Source organism: Henckelia pumila, chromosome 2 (genome assembly GCF_033568475.1).
Source record: "Henckelia pumila isolate YLH828 chromosome 2, ASM3356847v2, whole genome shotgun sequence".
NCBI classification, from domain to species: Eukaryota; Viridiplantae; Streptophyta; class Magnoliopsida; order Lamiales; family Gesneriaceae; genus Henckelia; species Henckelia pumila.
This window is the reverse complement of record NC_133121.1, coordinates 35453383-35466711: the sequence shown is the minus strand read 5'-3', so window position 1 is coordinate 35466711 and position 13329 is coordinate 35453383. Positions and strand designations below refer to the sequence as shown.

At 36.2% G+C, this 13329-nt stretch overlaps 1 long non-coding RNA gene across 1 annotated transcript; it reads left to right on the top strand.

Annotated features, from left to right (window-relative positions):
- The first annotated feature begins 1086 nt into the window (after window positions 1-1086).
- LOC140880029 (uncharacterized) lies at window positions 1087-1652 on the top strand. Its single transcript, XR_012149574.1, has 3 exons — window positions 1087-1204; window positions 1312-1488; window positions 1590-1652. It is a non-coding gene; the product is annotated as an uncharacterized lncRNA (long non-coding RNA).
- Window positions 1653-13329: the final 11677 nt, after the last annotated feature.

The window sequence follows — 13329 nt, the reverse complement described above, 5'->3', positions numbered from 1 at the left end:
TAAATGTAGGATGACTTGTTGAAAAAGAAGGAGAGTGGAGAGTTCAAAGTTTCTGGAATGAATGATGTCCTAACCATTGCATTAGACAGAAAGGAACATTATGGGAGGGTTCGAGGTGTCGGCGGATTTGTAACACCTCAAGTTTTTTTTAAAACTCCTAGAAAGAAAAGGGAATCAGTCCCTACAACTACGATGGAAATCTCCCAAAAACAGTTGGAAGAGACTAAAGTTTTGAAGGAGGAGTTGGAGAAATTGAAGGCGCAGCTTGCTGCTGTTATGCCAATCATCACCGATCGATCTTCTGAGATGGTAGCATCAAACAAGTCATCCAAAATTCAGGGCCCAAATGCATCCAAAAATCTGAACCCAAAGCTGTCTGATGATTTTGAAGGTTTTTATGAATGCGGCCCTCCAGACATGAAGGTTATTTATTACTCGATTTCACGTGAATTTAAATTTGGTATAGATTATTTGAGGACCAATTCATAGATGATAATGACTTTAACGACCACTTTGGTTGGCCAAAACCGTGGGTGTACCAAGTTTTCCGGTTCTTGAATTATATATGTATATATGATAATTTATTGTTCTTGAAGGGGAAAAAATGCCACCTTGTTGTGAAAACACGTGGAGATGTGGTGGCATATGGCACAATAGTATCAAGTGGAGGTCCAAATGTTACGATTCAAGATCTTCCACTTGGGGAAGAGAACTTCAAGGTGTTGATTGACGTTGTCCTAGATGAAGCAGCAGAGCTTCCAATCCCAATGAATTGTGGACCAATAGTCATGAAGGATTAACTTGGAGCCATCGTTGGTTGGCCAAAAGTGTTGGTAATTTTTCCAAGGACAAAGATATTTTAAAAGCTTTACTGTATTATATGTATGCAATTGTCATATATGTTTCTTGGATAATATTTTACTTTATTCTAAATTGTACGAATATTATAAATTGTAGAAAGAGAAACCTCAACCATTTGAAATTAAGGATGTTGCTGGACAGCGTGAAAAGTTCATGGAAATTGAAAAAAAACGTTACCCATGGCTTGCAAGTATATCTTCTCATATGTTGTTAGATTGATGGACATAGAGTTTGAGGAATCTATGTTTGGACGTTCTCAAAGCCTATGATTGATTAGAGAAGATATCGTTCCATTTATGGAGATGAGGGAGATAGGTGCGAGACAGATTTTGGTTTACATGGGGTATGTTATGTTGCACTTAATTTTTTTGTTTGCATATTTAATATTTTGTTTGGTTTGTGTCCATTCTATGATAAATTTTTCACCCATGTATGTAATATTGAGTGCAGTCACCTCTACAAATATTTGAAGGAAGAAGACCGAACAGATTGCATTTCATTTGTGGATCCTGGCCACTTACCTACATGCCCACTTGACAGCGATGGCAGTCACTTGTCACAACATATCGCTAACCAGTTGGAAGCGGTTTGTAGAGACAGCGTATGCCTCATCCCATACAACACTGGGTATGATTTTAGTTCTTTATAAATATATAATGGATACTAGTCAATTATTTTATGTTGTTTCTAAACTCGCAAGTTATTCTTTCAACATCACATTTTTTTAGGTACCATTGGATCTTGACCATCGTCAATGTAGCTGAAAATATGATATATTTGTTGGACTCTACTACAAACAGAAGCTGAGATGATGCATGGAAAAAGATAGTGATAAAGTAGGTAGTATATTATATATGCAGTCACTTATACATATGAAAAAAAATAACTTGTTACTTTTTAAATGTAGTGGGGTCAAGCTGTACAATGCGTCGAGGGGTATTCCTAAATGGCCAAGTTTTAAACAACTGACGGTATGTGGTGTGCTTACGTATGAATGACATGAATTGATAGGGAAATATTATTTGGATTGTGATTGATGCAATTGAGTTTCAATTTTATTATAGGAAAATCTGAAACAAAGTGGTGGTGTTGAATGTGGATATTATGTGATGATGTATATGAAGGAAATAGTTGAATGTGAAGTTCTACAGGTGGAAACGATGGTGAGTTTCAAATTTTATTTTATGCTCTGGTTCCTTTCAAAATATGCTTGCCAATTAAGCATAACGTTAGCAATCTAGCCAACTGCAATTTTGTTTAGTTTTATGTTTATGCAATTTGAATCATTTTCCAATACCATATCTGTTATCCTTCAGAATCATGCTTTAGTATTTGATTTTAAATGCCTGTGTTATGCCTGCGTTATGTAAGACATTCAACTTGCTTCATTAATATACGGAGTGTCAATCATGCCTGGTAAACTGAGGCTCAGCAAACCATTTAAACTGCTTCGACACTGCTCTCAGCCATAACTTGCATTTCTTTTCTAAAATTCTCAAGCGTGATTAGTGGAAAAAATAAAACGGATTTCCAAAAGCCCTAGTTAGTGATGGTTTTTCAGCACTATATCTTCTGTTAGTGATGGTTTTTATTACTATATGGCAAAAGGAATCACATGTGCTTCTGCTAGTGATGGTTTTTCAGCACTATAGCTTCTGTTAGTGATGGTTTCCGCACTATAGCTTCTGAATCACATGTGCTAAAGGATCGAGGCACAATTTTCATTAGTGATGGTTTTTATATGGAAAAATTTCAAGGTGCATTAGAGTTTTTAATATAATGCGGTAGTTTTCTTTGTCTCAAGCCCTCCCTTGCCTGGTCTCTTGAGCCTAGGCTTCAATGCACTTGCATGCTTTTACTTGCTATGAGAATAAATTAGGATTGTGTGTGAGTTTTAGCTAGTTTCTCATGAACTGAAGAATTAACTGCTACATGGTTTCGATGTTTGAGAATCCTTGGCTATGACGAGGTTCTTATTTTTCATTTTTAGTTTCTAGATTGTATGTAAGTTTTGCATTTGAATTTTTTTGCAATTTAGATTTTCAGTTGATTTTAATGTCATAGACTCATATACCATGTCCATTACCGACTCAAATCAAGTATGGTCATGAGTAGCTGCAGATTTCTCTAGGTTTTACATTTTATTTTTGGCTTGGCTTGATAAATTGGGCATCATATGCTAACACAATCTGCTAAGAATCGATCTTGGCAGGAAAAAGGATCTTGAACAACAGTGTCAGCATGTATATGGATTGAACAAATCTATTTTAAAGTGTCAGCATGCTAACACAATCTGCTAAGAATCTGTTTATGTTTTGAACAAATCTATTTTAAAGTGTCAATATAATCATTTAATTTCAACAGTGTATGAATTGTATTTGGCTTGGCTTGGCTTGATAAATTGGTTTACCGTGACATTCTTATCTTTTTTTGAATTTTAGTTTGCAGGATGCGTCAAGAATAAGGCGTACAGTCAAGAACAATTTGATGAAGTTAGAAGTGAATGGAGTGAATTTGTCTACTCACATGTAGGTGGTTGAATATGCCATTTCAAATTGGGATAATACTTTTTTTTGAGGAAATACGTGTGGATGTGTACATGTTTAGGTGGTTGAATATGTCATTTGAAATTGGGATAATACTTCTTTTTGAGGAAATACGTGTGGATGTGTACACGTATAGTTTTGAGGAAATATGTGTGGATATGTGCATATAATTTCGGGTTATTTTGGTGGATAGAGTACTTGTTGATTTATGTATGTGTCGTTTTGGGATGGATTTATTAATTATTAGTGTATTTTTAAGTTTCAAAAATATATTTATGACATTATTGTATCTAAATTTTAATTTAGAAAATGTGTTCTATTGCTTCGGCAATTTTAGAATAAACGAAGTAAATCATTATCTTCTACTTCGTATTTTAATCAAAATAACGAGGTAAAACAAATTCTATTAATTCAGCAATTTCATTAATAGACGAAGTAGAAGAATGCATTTTACTACGGTAATATAGGAAATTATTGAAGTAAAAGATATTATATCACTTCGTCTGTTAACGAAATTGATGAAGTAAAAACTATTATATGGCTTCAGTAATTTCATTAATAAGCAAAGTAGAAGATTGAATTTTACTTCGGTAATAAAAGAAATTAACGAAGTAAAACATAATCTTTCACTTCGTATAAGAACCGAAGTATAATCATAGTTTTTACCTCATTAAATTCATTAACTACCGAAGTATAAATATATGTTTTACTTCGTAACTTATGAAATGAGCGAAGTAAAATATATGTTTTTTACTTCGGCATCGGTCCAATTCTGCCTCCAAAAAATGACCAAAGACTTCGGTAATTTAAGGTATAAGACTTCGGCGATTCAGCGAAGTAAAAAAGTATCCTATTACTTCACGTGACACTACTTCGGTAAAAAAGGTCCTACGACTTCGGTTATTAACCGAAGTCTTACGCGATTTTTCTACTAGTGAGGTTTTATCAATAAAAGAAAACAATGATATCAAAAGCCTTTTCTGATAAGCACTGATGGGATTATTCGTTGATAATGATATTTACACATTTGTAGCAAATCAACTCCCAAGATTGGGAGTAGCCACACAATGTGTTCTTCCCAGTAAGACCATGCACTTAATTCATTCACATCACATAATTCGACAAACAACTGAGAAGAAAGAATTGAATGTGAAAGATATTAACACAAGGAGATTACGTGGTTCGACTATCTTTGCAAGACTAATCCAGCCTCCAGGGGAGAAAGCCAACACCTTTCTTATTGATTAATAAGGAATGCAGAGTTGTTTCTTCTTGGAACCATTTCCCTTCTACAAAAGACATACTCTTGTTGGGGACGATGAACAAAAACCAAGGACGTATTCATCAAATTTCATAATCGGTCTTAAATATTTGATCTAAACAAGACTAAGATGATAAGGAATCTATTATCATATTAGTATTTTTATTGGACCAAGTTTTGGCCAAAGAGAAACTAGTTTGGACCTTCCGGATCAATCTTCATTACCATACCATTTCAGATATCCAGACCATTTAATCATTCAAAAACTTTCATTATTAATTCAAGATCAATCTAGGTTGTTAGAGAAAATACAAAGATAATAAAGACGTTATTCTCGTATCTAGCTACATTCCAATTGCCATATACAGTCAAGTACTATATTTGAAAAGAATACAAAGACACGTGATGATTTCTGCTTAGTTGTCATCTATTTTTGGAACAAATTTGCACATGTTAGATTTTATAACGTTGAACATTCTCTGCTGGCTATAAATACTTGAAGATTATGAAGTTGCAACTGTTGGAACACGTTCTTGGATCCGTAGATATGATACCCAAGGCAGCGGAAGGTTTAAAAATTTTTATTTTCTGATCTGGAAAGATTTCAGATCGTGGGTATCAAATCCTTACGATTAAAACAAATAAGTAAAATAAAATAACAATTAAATTTTACCTCTCAAGTCTCAACTTGAGGTTATAGACTCCAACAGATAAAATATGCTCTTCTTGTATATCCCAGGAACTGATGACTCAATCGATCAACTCCTGAATCAGGTCCACGAACAGAATTATAAAACCCTTTGACAGACTGCACTAGAAAGTCTATCTGAAGTTTCTACGAAGAGAATTAACAGATCTGATCTGTTAAACCAGATTGCAATTTTCGAAAATTGCAGACTAGAATTTCGAACGCAGGGAAAGGAAGTGGACGACCACCTTAGAGAGAAAACTCTAGGGTTTTTTGAAAATTATGAATGCTTGTTTGTAATTTCCGTACTGCAATAACTTATTTATAACATGGGCTGCTAACAGCTTAGGGCCAATTAGTCATAAGTTCAAGCTTGACAAGCAAAGCCCGCATGTTCAAAAATTAATATAAAATTCATCGTGACTCAAATTGATAAACCAATTTAACCAATGTGTACAGAAACCTTTTCTGCACATTTTAAAATCAAGATAAATTTCTTGAATCCGAATTCAGTGGTTTCCAAAAATGGCATCCCTATGTCATTTTAGGAAATCTCACTCCCTCTACTCATCAATAAAAGTCCTACTTCTCATTCGCTAAATTTAACTCATTAAATTTAATTATCTCAACGGGGATTAAAAATCTATTACTTGTGTAACCCTCAATGGTTCAGGGATACAGCTAGTCGTGGGCCCACAATGAAAGAGTGGATGCCCCGCTAGCCAACTTGTGGCTAAGGGCTTTGAGAGTCTCTTTATGTAAACAATCTTTGTTTAATATAATTTACATTATTTAAAGGCGTATTCTTTATCTTTCTTCATATCGTTATATGGTGATATAATATTCTTGTTTTGATAAAGACCTTGAACATACTATAGTGCAAGTAAGATGAGATAGTGATGTGAGAGAGAACACTATCATGAAACACATCTTATAGTTACTGTATATTCTAAACCGTTCCTAGTCGATTTGGGCCGTCCGTAATAAGGATAAGGATCGCTCGAGATTGAGATTAGCATTTGCGATACCGAGTACCACGTTTCATTGGTAAGGAACATGGAGATGTTCAAAGCATGCAAATGAATATTCATTGGATGAATGATCGAACTACCCTACTTGGACTTTCCAAGTGGTTATCACTTATCGAGTGGAAGAAGTCCGCAGTTTTGGTTGTACACCATTAGTCCTTACTACTTGAAACATCATGGAGACTCTATATGCTAGTACTGTACTTTGACTCGTTTACCGACTCCGTGAGGGTCATCATGTGTCGAGATTGGGCGCAGTCACGACACATATATGAGTCAATGATTGGTTGTCAAGGATTCACCACACACCTACGGGAGTGGATATCCTATGTGATCTGAGGAGATATTAGTGTGACAAATCTCTGGCCAGAGTACTTGATATGATTTAGGTTACGCGGTTTCCTAGTTGCATATGCGATGTCACTATTTGATCTCAGATGTATTGCATAGTTATCGAATCTCTAACAACTCTCGATATACCAATGGTTGTTGATTCGATCGGGATATTTGGATGTAGCGATCGTACTGTACGCTAACCAAAACTTACTGGTTCTTGCAGGCGCTATCAGTGATACCTAGGAAATCATGGGGCGATGTTGCTAGGCGCTCATACCATGATTCGATGGGTAAGTCGGAAATGATGTTTCGAGTCACAAGGAGTTGTGAACCCACGGCTACCTGTATCCCTGAACCAATGAGGGTCACACAAGTAATGGATTTCTAATCCCCGTTGAGATAGTTAAATTTAAAGAGTTAAATTTAGCGACAAAGAAGTTGGACTTCTCATAATAAAGCAAAAGGAGTAAGGTTTCTTAAAATGACATAGGGATGGGCATTTTTTGGAAATCACTGAATTCGGATTCAGAAAAATTATCTTGACTTTAAAAGGTGCAGAAATGGTTTCTGTGCACATTGGTAAAATCAGTTTATCAATCGGAGTCATGATGAATTTTATATTAATTTCTATAATAACAGGCTTGGCTTGTTGGGCTTAAGTTATGACTAATGGGCTCTAAGGTGTTAGTGTCCCATTAGACATATAAGTTAGTCCAGTACAGAAATTATATATAGTACATGATGGGATTTTTGAAAAAACACATTATTCCAAGCTAGGAATTCGAAAATCCCTTCTCCCTTTCGTGAGAGAATTCAGTCTGTGATTTTTGGAAAATTACATTCTGAATTGACAGATCAGATCTGTAAAGCTCATCGAGAAACAACTGATAGATTTTCTAGTGAAATCTATCAGAGGGTTTAGTTTTCTATTCGTGGACCTGGTTAAGGAGTTGATCCAGACTTCAGTTCCTGGGATTTACAACAAGAGCAGATTTAATCTGTTGGAGTCCATAGATCAAGCCATAGCTTGAAGAGGTAAAATTATAATTGTTATTATTGTTTTACTCAATTGTTTTAATCACAAAGGATCTGGCATCCATAGATCTGGAATTGTTCCAGATCATAAAATTTTAAACTTTCGCTGCCTTGGTTGCCGGATCACACAGATCCAGGAACAGCGTTCCAACAGTGGTATCAGAGCCAGGTTGCTTTTCTGGTCTGTGTGATTAAAATTTTAATCGATAGTACAAAATTTTGGCCTCGGTTTTTGAGAAGCGAAACAAAAATTTTTGAAAAACAAATTTTAATTTTTTGGCAACGGGCAGCGATTGGATCGCTTCCCTGGGCAACGATTGGATCGCTGCCCGGGGCAACGATCGTCGCTGCCTAGGGCCCACGTGGGGGCTGCCCGGGAACGTCCCAGGCAGCCCGAAAAAAATTAAAATTTTGATTTTTTAAGAATTTTAAATTTATGAAATTTAAGTTTTTGGTCCAATCGAAAATTGTTTTTGATTAGACCACGAGGCATCGGGTCAAATTGTTTGAGCCCGAATTTTTAAGAAAATTAATTTTTGGATAAATTTGAATTTTTGGAAAAATTTATAAATTTTATCCGTTAAATTGAATTTTATGAAAAATTAATAATTTTTGTACTATTGATCATAAAATATGATTTTATGGAGATATTCGATATGTGATAAAATATGATTTTATTAGCTTATGGATATGTGATAAAATATGATTTTATCAGTATATGGATATGAGATAAAATATGATTTTATCTGTTTAAAGATTTTGCCACTTTAAATTGCATGATTATCCATTATTTTGAATAATGTATAAAAGGATAATCAATTGTCATGACCAATTTGTTAGGTGTATGCTAGGTTATTTACATTTGGGTTTTATCATTGTTGTTGGGTTTTTATTAATGAGTTTGTATTCTGGCCCAATTTGATTTGTCAATTGTAATAAAAAGTGGGCATGGTTTATGGTCCGTTCCCATCCCCTAAAATATGTATCCCTTACTTGTTATCGAAATTTATTGTAAATTTGTTAGACATAGTGGGAGATAATGTTTTGAAGAAAAGGTGGTGGGCCCAGCAGCAGATGATGAAGACCAAAGAAATGTAAATTGGAACGCAATGTAATAGGATTGCATTGCATACAACATTTAACCTAGAATTGGACCTAGACACGTGATTGGCAACCACGGGTCGACTAGATTTGGGCATTGATCATCCTTTAATTAATATATGATATTAATGTTGTATGCATGTTTATACAAAATTGCATGAATCCTGCAAGCATACAAAACATGGGAATGATGAGATAAATTTTCAAAATAAAATCCCACATTTTAAATATGATTTAAAATTGATATCAAGATAAACAAAAAGGAAATTTAAATATTGTTTAAATGTTCCTACCTTCCATCAACGATCAATGTATGAGATGCTACCCGCGGGCGTGGTCCGGCTCATATTAATGGGGGGGCCCGTTCGTCGAAAAGCTGTACATTGGATCGACACATGTTGTAAGTTGGGTGGAACTCTCATGGGATTGGCTCATATTATTGGGGATCCACATGGCGACTGCCCATCACAACTTAATATTGATGGGTCATCTTGACATGTCACAATAAAAGGCGTCATATTATTGGGCCCTTATTGTACATGAGGTAAATAACATGGGGATTACTTGGGAAGCAATTGAGCTCTACCTTTTGAAAATTATGGTTGACTGATATTATTCGGGACCATGATTTGTCAATTGGGCTCCATGTTCCCACTAAAAAAAATAGTTTCTCGTTTTCACTAGAGGGTGGTGAAATCGTCAAAATAGTGGGAGTGATATTCATAAAATTAAATTAGCCTTATTTTATGTCTTAATAAATTAATTAAAAAATAATTGATATTTATCTATTTTATTTTCAGTATATTATGATGAGTACTCGTAATCCACTTGCTGTTATTCTCGAACAAAACAAACTGACTGGCGCAAACTATACGGATTGGTTTCACAAATTAAAGATTGTCCTGAATTCGGAGAAGATTTTCTACGTGTTAGAAAAGGCTCCTCCTAAGACAGCTCCGGCAGATGTTTCTACGGAGGAGTTGGCCAAATTAGATAAATGGTGGGACCATGATCTAAAGACCAAGTGTTACATGCAAGCTTCGATGAACGATGACCTTCAGAGGCGATTTGAGGATGCGGTGCATGCAGCTGACATACATCGGCATCTCAAAGAACTTTTTGGAGCTCAATCGAGAGCTGAGAGATACGCAACTGTAAAAGAGTTAATGACGTGTCGCATGAGAGAGGGCACTTCGGTCCATGAGCATGGGGTGCACATGATTTGGCTCATTGAAAAATTGGTATCCCTCGATTTGGTATTGGAGCATGAATTAAATGCCGATTTAATTCTTCTTTCCCTTCCTCCATCGTTTGACGGTTTTGTGGTGAACTTCAATATGAACAAGATAGAAGCCACTCTTGAAGATATGGTCAATATGCTTGTGAATTATGAAGCCACAATAAAGAAGGAAAAGCCGGTTCTCTTGGTGGGCCAGTCTTCCTCTGCGAAGAAAGGGCCAAATCCAAAAGGCAAGAAACGTCCTGTCCCACCCAAGAAAACTGGGCCAATGAAGAAGCCCAAGACCAAAATTGCAAAAGTGGAAAAGTCTAAAGACGTTTGCCATCACTACAAGAAACCCGGTCACTGGAAACGTGATTGAAAAGAATATCTCGAGCAGTTGCGAACTGCAAAGGGTATGTTTTCTATTGAAATAAATGTTTCACTTAATACTACTTCTTGGGTATTGGATACCGGATGTGGATCTCATATTTGCAATGATTTGCAGATGATGTCAAGAAGTCGTAAGCTAAGGATGGGTGAGACCCATTTGAGACTCGGGAATGGTTCCAGAGTTGAAGCCAAAGCTGTGGGAGACGTTTATTTTAATTTTGCAAAGTAATTTTAAGTTATTTTTGAGAGATGTTTTATTTGTGCCAGATTTGGTCAAAAACATTATTTCTGTTTCTATGCTTGATAGAGAAGGTTTTTCTTGTAATTTTGTGAATGAGATTTGCAATATTTACAAGAATGAATGTTTGATTGGAAATGGACAACTGGAAAATGATCTATATAACTTGTAATTAAAAGACGTTCCAGTTAATTATGTTGATAAACCGGTAACAACAATAAAAAGGAAAAACGATAGCAAAAACCCGACAAACCTTTGGCATGTGAGGCTAGGTCATATTTCCTCAAGGAGGATGAACAAGCTAGTGGGAGAGGGCATGCTTGATATGTCTGATATTATCTCTCTACCAACTTGTGAGTCCTACCTAAAAGGAAAAATGACTAAAACTCCTTTCAAAGGAAAACCTGAGCGTAGTCAAAATCTGTTGGATTTGATCCATACAAATGTTTGCGGCCCATTTAGTATTGGTACTAAATTTGGTCACACCTACTTCATTACCTTTACTGATGATTATTCTAGGTATGGGTATTTATATTTGATGAAATATAAGTCTGAATCATTTGAAAAGTTCAAAGAATTCAAGGCTGAAGTAGAAAACAAGCTAGGTAAGAGTATTAAAGCACTTCGATCGGATCGAGGTGGAGAATACTTAAGTACCGAGTTTTTGGGCTATCTAAAAGAGAATGAGATTCTCTTTCAGTGGACTCCTCCTATGACACCTCAGCTAAATGGTGTTTCGGAGCGTCGCAATCGAACTTTGTTGGACATAGTTCGATCTATGATGAGCTTCACTGAGCTTCCACCTTCGTTTTGGGGCTATGCGCTTGAAATGACACTATTGTTGTTGAACAACGTTCACACCAAAGCAGTGAATAAAACTCCATACGAGTTATGGAATGGCAAAGCTCCTAAGTATTCATACTTAAGGATATGGGGATGTCCTGTTTACGTGAAGAAGACAGTGGGAGATAAGTTGGATAGTCGATCCACCTTATGTTATTTTGTAGGGTATCCGAAAAATTCAATCGGATATTATTTCTATCATCCTACTAAAACAAAAGTGTTTGTTTCGAGGAATGCCACCTTCATGGAGAAGGAGTTCTTACTTAATAAGAAAGGCAAGATGATTGAACTCGAAGAAATTCGAGAAGAACCCGAGATACAAAATAACGATCCCGCACCTCTGGAACCAATAAATGACACGCCGCTTCCTAGAAGATCCGAGAGGACTTCTAGACCTCCTATTCGATTTGGTCTGCTTCTTGAAGGGGATCAAAGTGAACCCGACATTGGATGTGATCCAAGAAACTTCAAGGAAGTAATTTCTGATGCTGATTCGAATTTATGGCTTGAAGCTATGCAGTCGAAAATAGACTCGATACATACAAACCAAGTTTGGTCCTTGATAGATCCTCCCGAAGGAATTGTTCCAATAGGGTGTAAATGGATCTACAAGAAGAAACTTGGGCCTGATGGTAAGGTATTGACCTACAAGGCACGATTGGTGGCAAAAGGATATACTCAAAGACAAGGGGTTGACTATGATAAAACCTTTTCACCAGTCGCAATGTTTAAGTCCATAAGAATCTTAATTTCCATAGCAGCATGGTATGACTATAAAATATGGAAAATGGATGTGAAGACTGCATTTCTTAATGGAAACATTAAGGAAGATATTTATATGATGCAGCCTGAGGGATTCACATCTGTGGGAAGCGAGCATAAGGTATGCAAGCTTCAGAGATCCATCTACAGTCTCAAACAAGTATCAAGAAGTTGGAACCAAAGATTCGATGAAACCATAAAGAGTTTTGGTTTCATCAAGAACTCTAAGGAACCGTGCGTGTACAAAAAAGTAGTTAAGGATGCTGTGACATTCTTAATACTTTATGTTGATGACATCCTACTCATTGGAAATGATGTAGGGATGTTGCAGTCAACAAAGATATGGTTATCAGGTAGATTTTCGATGAAGGACTTAGGTGAGGCATCCTATATTCTTGGGATACATATCTATAGGGACATATCTAAAAGAATATAGGACTCACTCAAGCGACCTACATCGATACCATATTGAAGAGGTTCTCTATGGATGAGTCAAAGAGAGGACATATACCTATGTGTCATGGAGTTTCTCTATCCAAGTCGATGTCTCCAAAGACTGACGAGGAAATAGAGAAAATGACACACATACCATATGCGTCAGCAATTGGTAGTATTATGTATGAGATGATATCTACCAGGCCTGATGTAGCTTTTGCTCTAAGTGTCACGAGCAGATATCAGGCTAACACCGGCCAAATGCATTGGAAAGCTGTAAAGGATATTCTTAAGTACTTGAGAAGGACTAAGAATATGTTTATAGTTTATGGGGGAGGAGAATTAAAATTGGAAGGCTATACTGACTCTAGCTTCCAAAGCGACGTGGATGACTCGAAATCAACCTCTGGATTTGTATTCGTGCTCAATGGCGGTGCTGTCTCTTGGAAGAGTTCTAAACAAGACACCACAACAGATTCAACCACTGAGGCAGAATACATTGCAGCATCAGCTGCTGCTAAAGAGGCTGTTTGGATGAGGAAATTCGTCCAAGAGTTGGGCGTTATTCCTGAAGCTGTTGGTC